Raw genomic sequence first — 22779 nt, 5'->3', positions numbered from 1 at the left:
ATTTAGAGTGCTCTTCTGATATTGGAAGATGTAATATCTGACTTCTAGATTCCCTCGCATGTCTCAGACATTTGATGGCAACTTTGTCATTCGTAAACTCTGGTTCCTCCAAGATTTAAGCAGTTCCAAGAAAAATTCTGATATGCATGCTTTTTTGTTTTTTGTTTTTGGGGTTTTCGATACATGAAAAGCTTCTATTTCAGAATATGCTTCAATGGTTAGTCACTTGGTTGATTTGAGATACAAGACTAACAGCATTGCTATACTATGCGAAAGAGGAACGCTAGATTCATTTCTCTTAGATTTCGAAGCACCCTTTGGTTAACTTCATCTGAATAAGAAGGCAATGGCAGGGTTTACAAACTTTATATGTCGCACAGGTTGAGGGAGGAGGTGGATTGGTACAGTACGTGGCCCTGAGAAAGGATAGATTCAGAGAACATGAATTGAAATACGGTCCTTTGATGGTTTTTTAACTACAGGTTGTACTACTGTTGCTTGCTGTTTGGAGGGGAAATTTTGGAGATGTATCCCATATGGAACAGGGGTGTCAATCGGATCAGAAACGAGTTGGCAGATCGTGCTGAGATCAGGTATAACAGAAACCTGTTAATCCGAATGCAACCCGTCAACACGCAACGGGTCAGGATATGTGACCTTAACCTGGAATTTTTGGATTGGCGGATCAATTTCGAGTTGACCTGATATGACGTGAAATATAATTTCAATTTACTAATTTATCACTGTAATTTTTAACAGAACTACTCTCACACAAGGCTAATTATATAATGAAGTAACAAAAATCTCGATAAAACAATCCCAAGTCAAACTTGAAATAAATTAAAAGAATGTAAAAGTATTTTATTTCAAACTAGATCTAAAATAAATTAAGATACTATAAAACTAGAAAATAATGTAATACGTTATTTGTCCAAATATAAGAATTTCAACTTCACACAAGTTATTAAGTGATTAATGCCTTTGGGAAAAAAAAAGAATAACTTAGTTTAGTTAGATAAAATATTTTTATATTTATTAAATTCTTTTTAATTCATAAATGGGTTATCGGGGTCAACCCGTGATCTCATGGATGGTTTGAATTCGACCTGTTTTCTTTTCGCGTTTATCGAGTTCCACCCGATTCTGACTCGTACCCGCGAAATCTTAACTCAAATCCATTAATTTAGTATTAAATTCGTATCATGTTTTCAAGTCGTGTCGAAAATTATCACCTCTAATGTGGATCATGATTATTTTTCCGAGGAGCAGGTCCATAAACAGGAACATTCGAAAGATCATGCAATTAATTGTTTTTGCGGTGATGGCTAAGTAAGGATATCCGACACAAAGCCCGTAACAACCCCCCAACTCCCCGCCCCGGGGCCCGCCTCCATGTACTTAGTTTACTTAAACGGAAGATCATTTCTCAAACTGAATAGAGCTTCAAAACTATGACGGCAGTTGTTATCTTCCATGTCAGAAAATGTGTGAGAACAATTATCGGTCTAAAGCAAGATATTTTCCGATTGCATGGAATTTCTACCTTCCTTGTGCCCCTGAATGGGTCATTAAACATACTGCTTAAGCTTCCTAAATTGGAACTAGACCAAATAAGTGAAACAAAAGTTCTTCAATCATTCTTGTAGTAAAAGATTAAAAAAAAAATGTTAATCCCTGGTTTAGACGCATTGAGGGAACGTAGCTGGTAATCTTAAACTTGATGTTTTAATTGTGATCCCAATTCAAAATCTGGAAGCTAGGCAATGCCGTGAACAAGGAAAGGAAATTCCTTTTTGTATTGGGCGTGACTGTACCCAAGATTAAAGTTTTTCTAAACCAAAGTCGTCCTAAATCGCTAGCTTTTCGACTTCCAAGCTGCAGATTTTTCTCCATCGACGACGCCTGTCCACATTTTTTTTTACCTTCATGGGAAGGAAGTGACTGTTAAGTGTGGTGAAATCTTTGTAAATCAGGTGTCCTGTCTTGCATTTGATATATTTCATTAGAGTATGACTTGTTTACTGATTTATTTTACTTTTTTTTTTTTTTGTATCAAAGCCATTAGCCATGCTAGCAAATTGTGACATGTTCTGTACGCTGGCCCCTATTTGCTCAATAGGGTACGCATATCAACTTGAAGCAGACGTAAACCTCCTCTTTCGTTTATAGCAGGTGAGGATATCATTATTGTTTTCTTCAGTTAAGCTTTTCAAATTAATCTTGATATCAATAAATCTGTATGTGAGTTGGAATAGGTGATAAAAAAATCATTATCACAAGGTATATTACAAGTGAATGTGAATGTAATACTTTAAAGGCAGATTAACATTTATAATAGATGTGTATCTTTTGGCTATGTAGTAGCTATTTAAGTGATTACATGTTTTGGATAGTTTCTAGTTAAACTCTAAGATTGACTGCTAATTACAATTAAACTAGTATACACTTGGTTATGTGTTTCTCGAGACATTTCTAGTTAAACTCTAGGATTGACTGCTAATTACAATTAAACTAGTAGAGTAAGCACACTTGGTTATGTGTTTGTCGAGACTCTTCAAGCATAACAACCACGTTAGTCATGATATTTGGATTTTCACAACTCCAAAATGAAATGAAAACTCTTCAAGATGACAACCAATTTAGTCAAGATACTTGGATTTACACAACTCTGAAGAAAAAATATATATAAAACTAGAGCGAAATTGTGAAAGAAAAGCCATGTCATTGTCTAAATATTTTTTGGATTTGAAAGTTGAAGGTTGTCTTCAGAGGTGTAGGTGAAATCAAGAAATTTCTCTCTTTTTGTAAGAGTTGGATTCTAGTCCATCGAATTGAATGGAGAAGTTCCCTAATTCTTTTAAACATAAAATCAACAACTTAGAGTTAATCTAAATAATTGAAACATAAAAACAACAACCTAAAGTTCTATTAGATCTAACTAATCGAAATTCTTGACTCAATGTCACAATACAAGATCTGGAAGTTTCTATAACTTCAGAGTCCATTCTAACATCAATTTCAGATTTTGAAGCCCAATTCTACCATTAATAGCTGGCCTACTATCATATACTTCTAAAAAATCTTGCCCATCTAAGAGATCTGCAAGATTGTTAGGGTTTTCTTTTTGTTTCCCTGTCAAACCCTATCCCATTTCAAATGTATTACATGTGTGTAGTGTGTGTACACGTGCACTATATTGTAACACACTACGCACAATCTCTTTGGCGTAGAAACATTTTATTCACTCGCATTTCAGAATTGCCATAATGATATTAGGTTCGGCTAACAAATGAGATTGAATTGATATCGGGTTTGGTTAAGATGGTTCCCAAGTGTTAGTTTCTTGTGACAAGGAATGTTATTAATTTTGAAAAGCCTAAACGCAGAGAATGCAATTAATATGATTGTATGCATTTGTATGGTATGTTTGTCAGTGTTAGGACCTAGCCGTTAGAAGAATCCAATAATATTTATAACAACTATGCATTTGTATGGTATGTTTGGCAGTGTTAGGACCTAGCCGTTAGAAGAATCCAATAATATTTATAACAACTAGTTGGTAAGAAATACTCTATTTGCAGTAAACTTATAGATAAATGTTTATATACATTATTTCCACAAAAAGTAATTTTAAATTTGATAATAAATATGAAATAAAAATGTATGGAAGGATTCCATTCAATAATTATTTATAATATGATTTTTAGTTACTATTATAATTTAAGATATTTTAGACAATCTGGTAAACAAAAATTAAGAGATAGAAAAGTGGACATACAAAGAAAGGTAACAGTGATTACCGAGTTGTTATTAGTTGTATGATAAGTTATTTAAAACTAAGGGTTATTACCACTTTATCCTCTTAACGTTCATTGCCACTATCAATTTTCCTTTTAATATTATTTTTTAGTCACTTTACCCCCAAGACTAATGGTCAAAATTAATGGAGTTTATTAATTAAAGTAAAAAGACAAGTTTAGCCCTTAAAGTTGTTATCATTTTATCCCTGTAAACTATAGTCTCATTATCAATTTACCCCATAAAGTTATTTTTTATGCAATTTATCTCACAATTAAACCAATTTAGCAAGTTAAAAAATTTTAGAAGAAAGTACCCTCCTTTTTGTATAATAAAAATAATAAAAAATTTAGAATGGCTCTTCTCCTCCTTATTATCAAGAAAAAAAATCAAAGTATTAATCTCTTTCTTCTTGGCAATCTTATTAATATTAAAAAAAATAGAAAGATCGGGAGGGGGAGAGGGGGAGAGAGAGATAGAGAGAGAGCTCAATTCTTCTTTTAAAAAATACAAATAAGAAAGAACTAAATACTTTTATTATTTAAAATTATTTTACTTTATTGTTTACCACCAGATTTCAATCCTTATCCCAACTACCTTAAATTAATACGATAATGTTACATTTTTTTTCTTTGCAAAATTTAATTTCCTGTCTCCTTCTTTCCTATCTCTTTTTCTTTTTCTAGTATTAATAAGTGTGAAAAAAAATTTAAGAAAACTCTTTTATTTTTATATTTTTTGACCTCTTAAAGTGAAAAAAAGTAGAATAATTATTCCAACTTTTTTATTTTTAATTATATATATAAGGGTAAATATATTTTAAAAAAATTTTATCATGCTAGTTAGATTAACGATGAAATAAAATGCTTAGAAAATAATGTTAGAAATTAAAGTGATTATATCACTATAATTTAAAGGAATAAAGTAGTAATAACAATGTAGTAATGCTATAGAATAAAAGGATATTTTTGTCCAAAATTTCTTAACATGTTGAGTTGAATTATTTATAGGGGTGAAGTAACTAAAAGATAATGTTAGGAGATAAATTGATAGTAGTGATATAGTTGAAGGGGGTAAAGTGATAATAACCCTAAAACTAATTATAAATTAGGAATAACTTAAAATAACATAACACCATAAGAGCGCTCATACTTTATCAATAGTATGATGATGATGATAATAATAAGAGCAGTGTTATTGCCAGAGCTAATTATACAATGCCAGAGCAATTTTAATTTCAGAAACTAGTTTTGTCAAGTAGATTTCAAATACTTAGTTACCAAAAAAAAAGATTATACAAGATGACATTTTTGGAGATTTAATGATTTTTTTTTTTTGCCTCAAGAATGATTGTAAGGGTCCTGTTTTTTGGATTAAGTTCCAAACTAATATCATTTGTCTTCAATTATCTCTTTTGGACATAAAGGTTATGACGGCCCCACCTTCCCCTAAGGCGAACCAAAGGGTTCGGCGGACCGCCTACCCAACTCTCGTCAGGACTCACTCACTCATAGTTCAAGGAAAAAAAAAATAACGGACATCTATAGAAAATGAATAACACATCCACTTCACCTTAATATATACATTGATGCTCAAATCCAAATACAAAACTTCTACACGCCAAAAACTTTAAAGTGTTTACATTCCGAGTACAATCAACCCTAGTCGAGCGACTTGTACGAGTACAATTACAAAATTCAAAAACTAGACTACGCTAGTTTGTACTGGTCTCACGCCTCGCTCGTACCCCCTGTAAGGAAAACAAATGACGTGGAATGAGTTAAAAATTCAGTGAGATTCCAAATAGCAAATTGACCATTTTCAAAAGTACGAATATCAACGTAGCAAATTAATGAGTATCAAAAGTTCAGAAAGGTGAACAATAATACTTCAAGTAGCAAATCTCAAAGTGAACGAGTATAAAAGTTTTCCAGAAGAAACAATAATCCAATAAACAATAATCATTCCAAAGTATAAGGATACAGATGGCTCTCAGAAGCCAAATTCCCATTGCATCACCAGAGTTTGATCAAGTAATAGTTGACACTCCGTCAACCTTCAAGTAAGTAACCAATCCAGTAGAGCACCACTTACACTACTGTTGATCTTGATCCCTATCTTTTGATGTTTACAAAACAAATGGATGTTACTAATGTCTCTTAAAAGATCTATTCAGTTATGAAGCAAATTAGTTCCAAAGATCAAGTACAATTGAAAGATGACAAAATATGCTGAAGCTGTCGGACGCTCAAGAAGTCAGGATCGGACGTCCGATAATCATTGCACAACTTCGGACGCATGCTTCGGACGTCCGATAGGATCCTTCGAAGTCGACGAAACTATCGGACGCTGAATTTGTCTCTACCGGACGTCCGATAGAAACAAGATAATTTCTCAAATTTGTTTGTTTGCTGTCGGACGCACAAAGAGCTTGCACTGGACGTCCGAAAGAATTGAAGAAAATCTCTGAAACTCACTGCCTGCTGTCGGACGCATAAAACAGGGCTATCGGACGTCCGACACTCCAACGGCTAGTTGACTCTTCAGCTACTTTCTATCCGTTGGAAGCTTTAATGAAGCTCTTTCTTGGTCCTATATAAATAGTGATTGGTTAGATACTTAAAATAACTTTTGCACACTGAAGATACAAAAGATCTAGAGGGATTTTAGTGAGAAAATACTCATCAAAGAAGATTTGTAGTCTTAGTGGTGTGAGGTTCATTGTAAGCTTTTCATTTGTGAGTGAATCTTTCATGAGTGTAACTCTGTGAGGGTTGTCCTGAGGGATAGTAAAACGTCCTGGCTTGACCGAGTGGTGTTCGGGGTAAGGAGGAGGTGAACCTTCCTTTGTACGCAAGAGTGATTGTAATTCATCAATTTGAAGAAGTCTATTTGAATTAATCTACAAGTTCAAGAGGAGCTGTGTAATTAATTGGTTTGCAACTCTTTCCCTTTTATTTACTTATTATTATATTGCGATCTTTTAATTGCTTATCGATTGACTTTTCGATTGGTTGTCTTCGATCCTTACAATTGGTATCAGAGCTTGGTCTCCTAAAGATTAAGCTCAATCGGCTTGGGAGTAAAAATGACAACCAATAATGCTATGTTTTTTGAAGGACATTCTGTTATTAAACCACCTATGTTTAATGGGTCAAATTATATGAGTTGGAAAGAAAGAATGATTATCTTTTTACAATCTATTGATATCGAATTGTGGTTTATTATTAGTGAAGGTCCATATGATGCCTCTCTTATAGATGAAAATACTCATGCATCTAGACCGAAAACAAGAAGTGAACTGACTGCTGTGGATAGAGCTCATCTCACCTTAAATGTAAAAGCTATGAATGTGTTATATTGTGCATTAGACTCAAATGAATCTATTAGAGTCAAGGGTTGCAAGTCAGCTAAAGAAATTTGGGACAAACTGAAAGAAATTCATGAAGGTAGTGAGAATGTTAGAGAACAAAAGAAGTCCATTCTAGTTACAAAATATGAATCTTTCAAGATGGAACCTCATGAAAATATTGATCAAATGTATTGTAGATTCAATGATCTCATTAAAGATTTAGAGGTGCTGGAAAAAGAATATTCTCTTGGTGAGAAAAATAGAAAAATCTTGAATGCCTTATCCAATGATTGGGAAAATAAAGTGACTGCTATTGAGGAGGCTAGAGATTTGAATACTATGCCTATTGAATCTCTTATTAATTCTCTTACCTCTTATGAGCTGAAACTTAAGACTAAGGTGCAAGAGGAAGAGGATGCAAAAGTGCGAAAGAATATTGCTCTAAAAGCCTCACAAGATGAAGATGATTCTGCCTCCCTAGATGAAGAAGATGTGGAAGGTGATGACAATGATATCGCTCTCATCACAAGAAATTTCAAACGAATACTCAACAAGATGAGATTCAGAAAAGGTGGACCTAGCAATTCATTCCCAAATCAGTTCAACAACTCGAGAAATAAAGGGAAGCTAGAGTTCAACAAAAGCAAACTGATCAGTGCTTTGAATGCGGCCAACCTGGACACTATGCAAGTGACTGTCCGGTGATGAAGAAGAAAGAAGGAACAAAACCAAGAATAAACAAATTTCAATTCACATGGAATGAATGCAATTCCGATGGTGAAATTGAAGAGGAAGATCAATCTGCTCAATTGGCTTTCATGGCTATTGGAGATGATGAGGTAACATTTTCTAACTCTCAATCTGATTGTGATGATGAAACTGAAGATGATCTTGAACATTTCATTATAAAATTGCATGATAGTTTGAAAGAATCTTATGTTAGAAACAAGGAGTTAAAACAGAAAATTAATTTTTTGCTTCGAGATAATGCAAATCTTTTTCAACAAAACAAAAAGTTGATTGCTGAAAATGATTACTTCAAAAAGAGTGAGACTGCTTTACATTTTGAGCTTGATAGAAAAGTAAAACTTTGTGATTTGTTCAAAAAGGAACAAGGTGATTTGAAAAGAAGAATGTATGGTCTAAATGAGTTGCTTAAACACAAGAAACAAGTCTGTTTTCAAAAGAATAGGTTGAATTCTAATTCAAATGAGTTTGCTATCCATAAGAGAAGACAAGTAAGATTTATTAAACCTGTTCATGTAAATAACTCTTTGGTTATGTGTAATTTTTGTTGTCAAAAAGGTCACATGAATAGTGATTGTTATGTGAGAAAGAATATGAGAAGAGGTATGAAATGCATGTGGATAGTTAGACATGATGCTAATTTTCACAAGTAGGAGGTTTTGTCTAATCATTGCAGTGATTCTTGTTCATAATATTTGTTCTTTTGATACTTTGATCTGAGTTTTCGCTGATATCTTTGAATACTACTGAATCTATATGATGTTAAAAAGAGAGATAAAAGAATAATGCTGATCTCATGATGATTTGCTGTGATTGCTGTCATTTCTCTATTTTTTCTTGGAATATTGAATTCTCTGTTATTGTTGCTGGATTATAGTAGTTGATTTTTACTCTTATGATGACAAAAAGGGGGAGAAATGGATGCAATGTGTAAGGGGGAGTTATTCTGAGATTATGAGTTTGGCTCTTAAAAGTTTTGGTTGCAATGATTGAGGGGGAGCTTATACTTATTTTTGTTTCTTTCCATCCATTGGTTTGTCATCATCAAAAAGAGGGAGATTGTTGATCTTGATCCCTATCTTTTGATGTTTACAAAACAAATAGATGTTACTAATGTCTCTTAAAAGATCTATTCAGTTATGAAGCAAATATGTTCCAAAGATCAAGTACAATTGAAAGATGACAAAATATGCTGAAGCTGTCGGACGCTCAAGAAATCAGGATCGGACGTCCGATAATCATTGCACAACTTCAGACGCATGCTTCGGACGTCCGATAGGATCCTTCGAAGTCGACGAAACTATCGGACGCTGAATTTGTCTCTACCGGACATCCGATAGAAACAAGATAATTTCTCAAATCTGTTTGTTTGCTGTCGGACGCACAAAGAGCTTGCACCGGACGTCCGAAAGAATTGAAGAAAATCTCTTAAACTCACTGTCTGCTGTCGGACGCATAAAACAGGGCTATCGGACGTCCGACACTCCAACGGCTAGTTGACTCTTCAGCTACTTTCTATCCGTTGGAAGCTTTAATGAAGCTCTTTCTTGGTCCTATATAAATAGTGATTGGTCAGATACTTAAAATAACTTTTGCACACTGAAGATACAAAAGATCTAGAGGGATTTTAGTGAGAAAATACTCATCAAAGAAGATTTGTAGTCTTAGTGGTGTGAGGTTCATTGTAAGCTTTTCATTTGTGAGTGAATCTTTCATGAGTGTAACTCTGTGAGGGTTGCCCTGAGGGATAGTAAAACGTCCTGGCTTGACCGAGTGGTGTTCGGGGCAAGGAGGAGGTGAACCTTCCTTTGTACGCAAGAGTGATTGTAATTCATCAATTTGAAGAAGTCTATTTGAATTAATCTACAAGCTCAAGAGGAGCTGTGTAGTTAATTGGTTTGCAACTCTTTCCCTTTTATTTACTTATTATTATATTGCGATCTTTTAATTGCTTATCGATTGGCTTTTCAATTGGTTGTCTTCGATCCTTACAACTACTCTCCGTCCACCATTCACACCCCCTACTGGGCCCAAAATCCTCAATAAACACTGGTGGTAATACTCAAGTATACTAATTAGTCGAGGAGATAACACTCCACTCAACAACACTAGATATCCATGGTTCGTTATCTAATCGACCAAACCCTTGTCGGCTCGACTCGATTAACTAGTCAGTGGGGTTTAGGTTCCCAAGAATTTGATGAGATGACATCTCCAATCGATTGAATCAAAATAAAAGTACGGAGACAGGAATGAGAGGCACCTTCCACTCGGATTGAGTGTGGTACATACTGCCGCTCCGCACTTACAATTCAAGTACAAGTATATCAAGTCAATTGTAACAATAAATAAGTATATATCATATTTGGGCAAGTGCGATAAAATACACTCTTGCCCGATTAAATAAATTTCATATCATTAACTCACATTGGTCAAGTATGGAAAATAAGTGTCCAGTTCAATCAGGTATTTGGAAGCACTCACCAAAGGTCTAGTGCTTCACAAAAGTCACGTTCAGGTCCAACTCCTTGGTTGGAGTCCAAATCTGCGATAAAGTATCATTTGCGAATGTAAAACTCTCTAGAGTTCGAAACATAGGAGTTTCGATTCAATAAAATCAAGTAAATGCAATTCGCTTAACTAAATTCCGAAAAGGTCATGCTTGCTCGTAAAACTTTGAAACTTTGAATCAATTATACTGTGAAATACCATTTGAGTCGAAGAAATGGAGAAAACGTATTTCTATTAGTTGTAAATTTCATTTTTCCAAGAATACAAGTTTGGCCAAATTCTAACTTATATATCTTGGTAAAAGAGGACGCAAGGATTCTAGATGATTCAAGTGGTATTCGCTCTTAAACCTTACTCAAGTCGCAAGTATATCTACTTAGGTCTTGAGCGTAAATTTGGGCAGCACGCCCTTTGTATTTACCTATTTTTCAGCCATTTATAGCTTCATTCTTTTCCTCAATCAATCCCAAAGTCACACACAAAATCATCTCATTTTAATAGCCATTCCATAGACTCAAAGTCATACAAGTACAAAATCAAACTAGGAAAATGTCCGGAAATGAAGTTTGAATCAAGAAACAAAAGACAGATTTGACGTTGTTTTGCATAACGAACACAACCGAGGCTACGCTTATCGGATTGGGGTGTAATTTCTACCGTTTTGAAACTAAGGTAAAGGGCTACAACTTTGATGAAGACCACTCAATCCAGTTCGTAGTGTAACTAGGTCAAAATTTCAAATTACAGAACCAGAATCTCACACTCGGGTTAGTTAACCGCACTATATGTAAACGACAATAACTTAGGTTATCGAAGTCTGATTAAGGCGTTTTCAGGGGCGTTGGAAAGCTAAAACATAGCACTACAACTTATATGTTTTGGCCAAAGACTAATTCAGTACGGATCAAGGTGAACAGATGCAGTCAGATTGGTAAAAGGTCAACGCTGTCCACAGGGCTCTATTTATGGCAGTCAGGGGTAGTTTTATCTTTTCACAGGCTGCAGTGCTCGGATTGAGCTGAAAATTTGTAGGCAATTATAAAACATCATTCTCTACAACTTTCATGTTTTAGGCTAAGCCTAATTCGGTCTCTAACATGGTGAACTAGAACTAGGCAGAACAGGGTATACCTTAATTTCAATTCTGGAAATTTGCTACAATCAAGGTATAAGTCCCATTTCTAGATTAAAACCATCACTACCACCTCATTTACCAACTTATATACACCAAGTACCATTCAACCAATAAGAATTATAAGTGAATCAATCAAAACCCTAACTCAAAATTCATCACCCCAATCATCAAAATCACTTGAATAAGGCATCATAAGCAAAATTACAAGCTACTACACAACTCAAACATGATTAAGGGAAAAGGAAAGGTTAGTCAGCCATTATACCTCAAGACAAGAGCTTTCAAGAGTTATCCTTCACTTCCCTTTGCAAACTTTATCTCCCTAAACTTCCCAAACTCTCAAGTTGTAAGCTAATCGGTTTAGTTTCTTGTTTTCACTCAAACAAGGCTTGATTCAAGATGAAATTGAAGTTCCTTTCTCTTGTTTTTCTCTCTCTCTCTCTCTCGGCTGGTATGGTGCAAAATGAAGAGCATTTTGAGTAGTTTTTAGTGATAAAGATGGTAGAAATTAGTTGGTCAATCAAACCATGGATGACCGCCACTTGTCACAACCAATTTGCATCTCAATTTTTTTTCTTTTCTCTCCTTTTTGAGTCAATAATTTCGGCTGCCATAAGGGATATTTTGGGGCTGATATTAATCACTTAATAGCAAGGAGAGTAAGATAATAAAGTAGTGTTCAAGTGGTGCACTCACTCGGTAACAAACGGTACCCGTCGGTTCAACCCGTTTTTTCTTAAATCGCGTATATTAGGGTTTTAACTTATAATTCACTAACTTATTATTATCACCTCTATTCACACACTTAATATCATCTAAACTCACTCTTAATCACCAAATTTGATCCCCATTTTGTACCGGATAATCACACTACGGATAGGCATAAAAACCCTAATTCGCACTAACTTAAAAACCAAAGGAAAAACCCTTAATTCTATGTTCATTTACACTTATTGTGGGGTGATTGGGTAGTATGGCTATTAGAAAGTAAGAATTTCCAAATAAAAGGAATTTTAAGAAAAAGTGTGCGGGATTTTACAATTCCATTGATTACAATTAGGGTTTCGATTAAAAATGAAAGACTTAAGAAAACCGATTAATCACAAGTAAATTAGGGTTTTTTATTAGAATTTCAAGTGTCCAACAACAAAAAAATAATATTTTAAAACAAGACAAAAGAAATAAATCGAAATTTTAAAAGAACGAGGGAAAAACATTGTCCTAAAATTCGGGGTATCACAAAGGTACTTTAGACTACTATCATTTTGGCACTAACTCTGTTATTGAAGAAGGTTTTCATCAATTTAATATTTTAGTCTAAAATTTAGAAGGTTATATATAAATTTTTGAAAGGGTTAATTATAGTCTATCGCCCTAAGGTATGATCTTGGAATCAAAGAAAACCGGTATGTGATTCTGAGTTTGACTGAACACACCAGCCTTCAGCCTAAGAACTTTTAGTACCGTAAATGGTTGTAAGGTAAATTACATTAATTCATGTAAACTTGAGTGGCAGTAGAACTGCATGACGTTACCAGAACTTGAAAGGAATGCACCTTTCATTTGCATGGACAAAGGATATGTGGTCTTCATATACAACTGATCCGAAATCCAAAATGGCTGTAGTCTTATTCCTTAATAGAATCTTTGATCATGTGGAAGATTCATATGCATAGTAAGTTCGAGTTTTCATAATTGAGTGGATAATTCAACAGACGAATTTTAAAAGGAGTCAGTTCTCTTTCGTGTCTTTTCCTTTTCTTCCAGCCAAGAAGACCAAAATAATTGCCATTCTTTTTTGAAACTATAATTCCAAGAATAAATTTTGTATTCCTTTGCGAAATTTTAGTGTGTTTCTTTGACAGTACTGCACCCTCTCCCCAATAAAGCATTGTTGCAATTTGTCATGCAATTGCCAAAAGAGAACAAAATCATATCCAAGTACCTGAGATATGTAACAATGTCAAATAAGATTACTCGGTAAAACTTAGATGATCATGCCACTACTACAACACTTCAACTTCTGGTAAAAGAAACCTTAGAACTCTATAAATAACAGATAACAGATACAACATTTACAATTTGATCTAACCCTCAACAAGAGTTCAAGATTAGCTTAGAACATGCACCTCCTTGTTCCGGAGGAACTCATAATAATGTTCTATTCCAGATAGCCAGAAGTCGTCTATTTTTTAGTTGATTAAGATGTCATTTGACCATAAAAGCATTTAACATACAATTGTCATAAATACTGCATGATGTGAACATACTCAAGAGGGGCAAATTTCAATGAATTATAAATCCCTTTTGCTGACAAGGCTGTAAGTAACCGAAAAACATGCTCTTTAATGCAATAACATCAAAGAATATGCTGCCAGAACTGAAGATACTACAATTACCAAGCTTTCCTTGTCAACAGATTGCTGAAAGCCTTACCAACATACATAGCTATGGAAGAGGCCTAAATTTGCTTGCAACCATACAACGTTCTAATGTTGGATTAACGAAGTAGTTAGACAACAGCTGTACCATAATAATCTGACAAAAAAAAAGGCAGACACTCTAAAATTTGGTCCACTTTATGATTATGCCTTAGAAGCTGAGCTGATAGCATAACTTTTGATCCAGCTGAGCTGATATCACAACTTTTAATCCTACAATCTCCTCTGTACAACCATTGATCCTGTGTTGCACCGTGAGGATCATCAGTTTTCTTCATCCTCAACACAAGCTGAAAAGAACAAAAGAATGCGCAGATAATTGGAAACATAATTACCAATTGCACTAGTGCAGCAACTGAATAACATCAAGCACATAAAACGCTATCACAACACTTGAAACAAGATGCATATGCTGTTCAATGTGTGTTTGAATCACCACAGGATAAGTAAAAAAATGATAAGAAGCATGAGAAAGGCCTGCAATATGGAAAAAAGAGGGAAAAAATTCATCAAGAGGAAAGATCAACTTCAAAAACCAAAAAAACACTCATACAGCCTCAAAACTGAACCAGACAATTGTAGGCTTATGTTTCTACTCTCACTCAGTGGATCATGGTAAGGATCTATCTGCAAGTAGTGAGACAATGTTAAGATATACTTGTGACGCTTGGACAAGAATACAAAACTCCGCCTTGACATGGTGCATGCAGGGGGTGGTGGTGTCGCACACTTGCACTTAGCTTCACTTTGGGCATGAAACATTTGTTGAAAACTGCAGACCATCATATTCAGTTCTTTCTGGATATCAAGTTTTTGAAAGCTTCAATTTCAATTTTGATCTAAGTTTTGAAACCACTATCATAAACCAACTGGAAGGACATTGCATATGTTTTTCTACTAATTTATGTTTTCAAAAAGTTCCTTCATTCAACAATATTTAGTGGATTCTTTTAGTTCAAAACTTGGAAAACATCAATTGGGAAGGAAAAGAAAAGCTTAGACAAAACAAAAGTTCAATCAAACGCTTGACAGCCTAATCTTAGCTAGTCTAAACAGAATCTCTCTCAAAGTTTAAGCACCATTAATCGCCAAACAGAAACTCTCATTCAAATTGGTGGCACCCCTCAGCTCTCCCAATCTCAAGCCCCTCCCACAGGCCCTTCATCCCTCTGTCTCCTCTGGATCCTACTCCTCCACCAACAACCTCCGGCCTGGGGGGGGGGTGTTTCTTGAGACCAGAACTGGGGCACACTTACTGACTTACATCACTAAGACCCTATTACTTAAGCACAGTTCGTCCAAGGACTAAAGATGCTTTCAGTCTAACCTATGACTTCAATAAAATGGCATGCAAACAAAAAAAAAAGGGAATGAAAACCTTACTCTTACTGAACCTAATTTTCCTGGCTTATGGTATATTTCCGACATCAACTTTAATACTACAAAGTACAAGGCATTAAAAAGTTAAGAAGAACCGGCAAGATAATCATCATAGGTCATTCCTAAAACCCAATTCAGATCAACAAAAGCTCAATCCAATAATCATCATAGGTCATTCCTAATTCCCAATTCAAATCAACAAAAAATCAATCCAATGGAAAAGAAAAAAATCCAGGAAAAGCCCACTTTTATGACTACCACAACAGTCGAATTAGGAAAAGTCAAAGGCAAGCTATCACTACTAAAACCCAATTTTAATTAGCATAGATTCAATCAGAAATCAAGTAAACAATCAAAGCCCAGATAACAAGTAGTTTTGCTCCATGCAAATTAACAATAATAAGGGTAGCAATATCTCTCCAAGTTTTGGTGGGATAGGTAGAGAAAGTACAGGGGTATAATACCTCCACAGCAGAAGCAACAATAGCAGCAAGAAAAGATCAACAACAATTCTCTGCAGATTGCAATCATTTTTTTGCCCTTTGTAAGACGGTCTTCACTATTATCATCTAATAACTTCTGCCGATGATCATCATTAGCATTATTACTACTGCTGGTGCCGGACGGGGAATGCTGCTGCTGCTACTGTTTTTTCTCTAAATTCATACGGAGGAGATTGAGCTCGGGTTTCTTCAAGTATGCAATCTTGAAAGAGTCCCTCAATCTCATCGATAGCCATAGATGCTTCTTCTTGTTTTTCCTCAATTTAGCTGCTGAAAGATAGGAAGTTTGGAACTGGAAGCTGGAGGGGTTGACTAAAGAAAAATCAAGGTGCGCAAAGAAAAGCGGAGTTTGGTAACGCAACTTCGTGATGCTGTGACCAGTGACCAAACGGGTATGTGGGACACTACATGCAACAAATTATTTGTCTCTTTTTTACTCTAACGTGAAATCTTCTTCCGAAATAGAGAAAAATGAAACTACTTCATGGAAATTCATTTTTTATTTGTTTTTAGCAAAAAAAAAAAAAGAAAAATAGATGGAGTGTCATCATTGACAACGCCAAAAAAAAGGTCCAAGTTTAACATTTTATCTTCTTTTATATAATAGATTTTTTTTTCATTTATGTTATTGGGAGTTGGAGAAAAATTTTAAAAATAAATAAATAATGGTATGTGATTTTGTTGTTTAATTCTTCATGTAATAAGCTATATTAAAATGAATAATCGTGCAGTCGAGCATTACCAGATAAATGATTTCAATTTATTTTAAGGTATGATGTCAAAGAATAAGATAAAATAGCTATCTAAAAGAGAATTTAAAATAAACAAACTCAAGCATAATATACCCTTACTTACAATAGTATAAACAATTACTTTTGAGTGGAGTCCTAATAATATGAATTAACAAAATTTATGTAGACATATAAGCCATTGCTATTTTGATATAACTAAAAGGAAAAATGACAAAAAAAAAAAAAGAAATACGGGCCACGCCACGCGGTCTCCCGACCCGACGTGGACAACAAGCGAAACGACGTCATGAAATACTCCCATCTTAGAGGTGCGTTCGAGTCGAGTTGAGCTCAAGTAGTGAGGTAAAATAACTAAAATCGAGATCGAGCTCGAACTCGTCGAGTTTTTAGAATTCAAGTTCGAGCTCGAGTTCGAAGTCAATTTACGTTACTCGAGCTCGAGCTCGAGTTTAATTAAATCTAATCAATTCAAATCAAACTTAATCGAGCCTATTCGAGCTCAATCAAGCCTAATCAAACTCACGTAATAAAAATTAATATTGTACGTATAATTTTAAATAAAGTATATTATTGATATTTCACAAAAATAAAAAATAAAAATATATATTATAAAAAACTTGATTAGGCTCGTCGAGCCTTTGAGTGCAAAATATTGAAACTGGAGCTCGATTCGCTGCTTCTATCAAACAACTCGAACTCGATCAAAACGAGCTCGAGCCGAGCTGCTGACCAAGTAGCTTGCGAACTCGAGTCAAGCTACTCAATCTAGCATTAGCCCTTTTCCGGGAAAGCTAAGAATCGAAACGGTATCCAAATTGGACTAGTAACATGAAAATTAGTCCTAGTACACATTAAATAGGGGAAATAATAAAATGGGGGTATCTATCCTTTTATCACGTAATTCACACAATTGTGTCCATATTATTGGCTTTGAAATCTCAGGAGACTCACAATCGCGTCCATATTTATTATTCGTTTTAGAATCTTGTGAAATGAATCTCTATCACTCTTTCGAGCAGGACTTCAAATAAGTCGAGTCGAGTCGAATTTTGAACTTATCAAGCCGACCTCGATTTAATAACGGGTAGATTCGAGTTCGAACTTGAACTCGACGAGTCAAGATAAATGAGCTTGGGCTCGACTCGACCAAGAAAAAACCAGACTTGAACTCAAGTCGACAAGGCTCGCGAGCTGTAGTTCGATTTCTGATTTACGAGCAGCTCGAATTGTTAGCTCGTAACATAGTTCGGATTTCTGACTCGTGAGCAGCTCGTTAGCTCAAGTTTCTGGAAATTATTCTAATAAAAATAATAAATAATTATTTTTTCTTAATAAATAATAAAATATTAGGGATATATGTAATTTTACTATTAAAATAAAAATAATATATATATATACACTCGCGAACTAATGAGTTTAATATTTTAAACTCGAGTTCGAGATTGATTTCAATTTGACCAACTTGAACTCAATTGGAGTTCGATATTGATCGAGGTCGAATCAAATTTTGACTCGAACCGCTCGCGAGTAGATTAGTTCGTTTGCAGTCCTATTTTTTAGTAGTGGTAGTGTAGCAATGCTGTTAGTTTTAGTACGTCTTTTTTTTTTTATAGAGTTTTAGTAATCTCAAATCAGAATTTCTCCGACAACTGCTTAAATCTTGGAGGAATCAAACCGTTTGTTTGGATTGCTTCATATTTCCCCAATTTTATTTGCTTCCATCATCTTTACAATTTCCAATACACCTTTTTATCTTCCCAATATCTTTTTATCTCACATACATCACATCACAAAAAGTGCTACAGTAAAAATATCCCAAATAATCCCAAATAACTTACAATCCAAACATCCGTTTGGCATCCAACCAAGACCACAACTCTTATCAACTTGTAAATAAACACTCATATATAACCTTTTCTCTTCTCTGATTAGATTAGATGATAGTAAAGTGTGAACTTCCATATAGTTAGTGGAGTTAATTGTTGTAGTATTTATTACCTACTAGGTTACTTTGCATATATTCGACCAATATTTTGACGTCATTATGACTGTGTCAATAATACTAATTCTCTAGCAGGCCAAGCACAAGCAGCAAAGACTTTGATTATTCATTGCACCTACTTCCACAATTTTGACTAAATTTGTACTATTTTGTTAGAACTTGGTCGTAGATATATTACTATCAGTTTAAAATAATTTTTTTTAGACTTGGTCAAATATCAATTGTCCTTTATCAAGTTCGTTGGTCCAGTGGAACAAGGACTCGTTGCAAAAATCTTCACTGCTAACTCAATAGCCATTACATTCCAACTGATTTGTCAGTGCCACGAAGGCATACAGAGCAGCAACTGTGACATGTGATGAAAAGATGACAGTAATCATTTTGTAGGTGATAATCATTTTGTAGGTGATGATGATTTGCAATTAGTATTCATGAGAATAAAAAAAGAATAAAAGAGTAGATGAGCAGATAAAAATAGAAAGTTAGCTAGCATCCACAATCAAGAATGAAATTTTGGATAGAAATCGGGGTTCAAATAGAGGGGCTAACAAATGGATGTTCACAATTTGAGTTGTTCTAGGTCTGGCAAACGATTAGATTTACACACTAATTATGGCAATGTACGAGTGCTATGCCAATTAGCCTAACCTTGCTAAGTACTTGAGATTCTGAGTACCATTTTCGGGACAAGGGGCACAAACGGTTGCTAAGTGCCGGTTGTATTCATTTTTCACAGCGCGTAACTTTCATTGCACACGATGTAACTTACTTTACACACGACGTAATTTTACAACACTTTTTTGCGGGCCCCACACATGACGTGAAAATCGAGTTACATGCTGTAATCTGAGCCGCACAAATTTTTGAGGCCACATCATGGCCGTGAACCTTCAGGAACGGTTGTCAGTGACAACCGTTCCTGCCCCGTATCCCCATTTTCGCCACAAAGTCAAGTACTAGCACCTAGAGTTGTCAAAAATAGGCTATTTGAGAGTTAACTTAGATTCGGTGTGCGTGTGTTTCTTTGCGCTATTGGAAAAAAAAAAACGGGTTTGAATGGATCATTATTGAATAACGGATATAATTAGGTTAATTCATTTATAATCATTTAATAAATGGGTATGAGTATTTTTCAATTACTCATTTATGAGTCATTTATTACTTTGCTTAATCTTTTTAAGTTTTTCACACATTGTTTAACAAAAAATAATGATATTTTATTATTATTAGATTGATAAAAAAATTTAAATTTATTTGTTTAACAGTCACTAAACTTTGAATTTAAATGTATAATTATTTTTAAACAGGATAAATGAGTTGAGCTGCTACCCACCAATTAAATAGGTTTAATTGAGTATCCATTTAGATTCATTCAAAATTAGTGGACAGGTTATTAGTAGATGCTTGGACGGATTTGAGTGAGTCAACATAATTAAATTGTAATTGATACCTCTATTATCACCTAAGCCTGAGAGACGAGAATACTAAACTTGCCTTTTAAATACCCTATTTATATACCCATCTTCTACTTCTACAAGGATAATACAAATGCGAATATGACAAAAAACAAAATATTGGCATGAATAAGTATATAAGATGTTAGTGCCATGAATAAATTAAATTTAAAAAAAGAAGAAAAAGAAATCTAATTGGAATTCTTGTTATCTATGTAATATAATTTAGATCTAATTTGCATCTCATTTTATCCTAAAACCATTAATGTCTCTATTTTAAATTTAAGGAAATATAATTATTCAAAATCAAAATTTTAGGGGCCAAAAGTTTAAATTCAAAGTTGTTGATTAACTGCAAATTGATGTTGACCGTTATTTTTGAATTTCCATTAGTTATCCTAACCTCTCATTTGGTACGTAGAAATGCTCAGAATGGAAAACCTTTTCCGCTCAGAATATATTTCCACCTAGGGGGGGAAAATTTTATTATTTCAGGGTCTAGTAGACAAGTCAAAATGAAATGTCTAATCAGTTTCCAATGTTAGGTGTAATTAATATTTAGATGTTAGAATGGAATATACTAAATACAAATTTGATTTAATTACCCTGAATTAGTCTGTAGAACATAGTATGTCTTATTACTTTTTGTTTTATTTGTTCTATAGTATTTGTCTATTTATATGAAATTTTCATATTTTTACTTCAAAAATAAATGAGAATTGATGTCAAAATTCTTCAGTTATAATACTAGGTTCATTCTAATCTATAGATTTTTTTAATTAAAATTTTGCAATTATTACTTATTAGCAATATAATTAGTAACGTAAAATATGAATTACGTAAAGTCGTAAAATTTATATTTCAACTATTTTCAATTTTGATAAGCTTCAAAAAATTCTTGCACAACTGTTCAAAAGTGAAAGAATAAAGCATTTTAAACATTTGTTTCCTAGTATAAAAGAAAAAAATATTTTAAATACTAGGAAAATTAATTACTATGAAAAATTAGATTCACATATTAATTAAGCTTACAAATAGTCTAAGATATCATGATGCAATATAAAGATTTATAAGGATAAATTTGACATCTTACTGTGTAGGCATTCTAAGATAAAGGTGGAAATGGCTTTCCCTAATTTATTTTTTTTTTTTTGAAAAATGGGATTCTAGTAAAATGTTGGAATGAGCATTCAAGAGGGAATTGACTTCCCCATCTAAATAAACCATACCAAACACTGAAATGGAAATGGACAAATTGGAGCTCGGCGGCAATAGATTTTGCACATGACCATTATCAAAACCCCATTCTTCCAAATTTTTTGTGGCCAATATTCTGAGCAATTAGCCCAAGAATTATAGGGGCGGTAGGGGTGGGGAAAAAAAAAAGAAAACCCAATAGACTCGATCCGAACTGCACCGATAATTAGGATATCTGATCCGATTTTTATCAACGAAGCAGATAGGATCGGGTAGGGGTGGAGTTGAACCGAATAACTCGACTCGAGCTCGCGAGCTACTTGGTCAGAAGCTCGAGCTCGAGATCGCTTGATTGAGCTCGATATTGAGCTTAAGCTGCTCGTTAGAGCTATCGAGTCAAACTCGATCTTAGAAATTTGATACTCGAGAACTCGACGAGTTCTATCGAGTATCGCATAAAAAATAAAAAAAAAAAATATATAAAATTACTAATATAGGTAAACAATTTATGAAATTTACAATGAACCATTCTACCACCTTTATTTATTTGTGTGGACAAAGTAGGAATTTCATAAATCATAATTCTTATTTCTTATTTTTAGAGAACTTAATTTGAAAACATTAAAAGAAAAAAGTTATTAAAAGTTCTTTTCGCAGGAGAGACCTCCCCACAGGCACTGGCTCATAATTCTGGGGGATGCCTCTCAATTTAGGTAATAATTGTTGGGTCCGTTTGGATTAGTTGTTTTTGGGGTTATTTTTCAAAAACAATACTGTAGCATTTCATTTTTGAAATACAAGTCCGTTTGGATTAGTTGTTTTTGGGGTTGTTTTTAAAAAACTATATGAAAAACTTTTACTGTAGATGTTTTTTGGATTATTTTTAGAGGTTTTTTAAAACATATTTTTGAGTATTTTATAATTTATAATTTATATATTTTTATATTTATATACATTTATGCATTTATAATACATTTATAAATATTTATAAATAAATATATTTATATATTTATATAAAAATACATCAATATATTATAAATGTATTATATTATACATAATACATAATATAAATATATTTATAAATGTATATTATTATAAATGTATAAATTATAAATGAATATTATATAAATGTAAAAATTATAAATTATAAATTTTATATTTTATATAAATATATATTTATGCATTTATAATACATTTATAAATATTTATAAATAAATATATTTATATATTTATATAAAAATATATAAATGTATTATATTATATGTAATACATAATATAAATATATTTAGAAATGTATAAGTGTATATTATTATAAATATATAAATTATAAATGAATATTATATAAATGTATAAATTAATATATCATAAATATATATTAATATTATGTATAAATGTATTAATATAATTAATATAAATATATAAATGTATTAATATTATGTATAAATGTAAAATTAATACTATGTATATTAATATAAATGTATCAATGTATTATATTATATATAATACA

At 33.4% G+C, this 22779-nt stretch overlaps 2 long non-coding RNA genes across 2 annotated transcripts; both read right to left on the bottom strand.

The window, feature by feature from the left end:
• Nucleotides 1–5344: 5344 nt before the first annotated feature.
• LOC140009550 (uncharacterized) lies at nt 5345–11977 on the bottom strand. Its single transcript, XR_011816995.1, has 2 exons — nt 11809–11977; nt 5345–5548 (listed from the first exon to the last, which is right to left on the bottom strand). It is a non-coding gene; the product is annotated as an uncharacterized lncRNA (long non-coding RNA).
• A 1871-nt stretch (nt 11978–13848) lies between these two features.
• On the bottom strand, nt 13849–16381 carry LOC113695445 (uncharacterized). The gene is made up of 2 exons (XR_011816936.1): nt 15829–16381; nt 13849–14226 (listed from the first exon to the last, which is right to left on the bottom strand). It is a non-coding gene; the product is annotated as an uncharacterized lncRNA (long non-coding RNA).
• Between the last annotated feature and the right edge of the window lie 6398 nt (nt 16382–22779).

Source organism: Coffea arabica, chromosome 6e (assembly GCF_036785885.1).
Source record: "Coffea arabica cultivar ET-39 chromosome 6e, Coffea Arabica ET-39 HiFi, whole genome shotgun sequence".
NCBI lineage: Eukaryota > Viridiplantae > Streptophyta > Magnoliopsida > Gentianales > Rubiaceae > Coffea > Coffea arabica.
The sequence above is the reverse complement of the archived record's forward strand: the minus strand, read 5'-3'. Positions and strand labels throughout refer to the sequence as shown.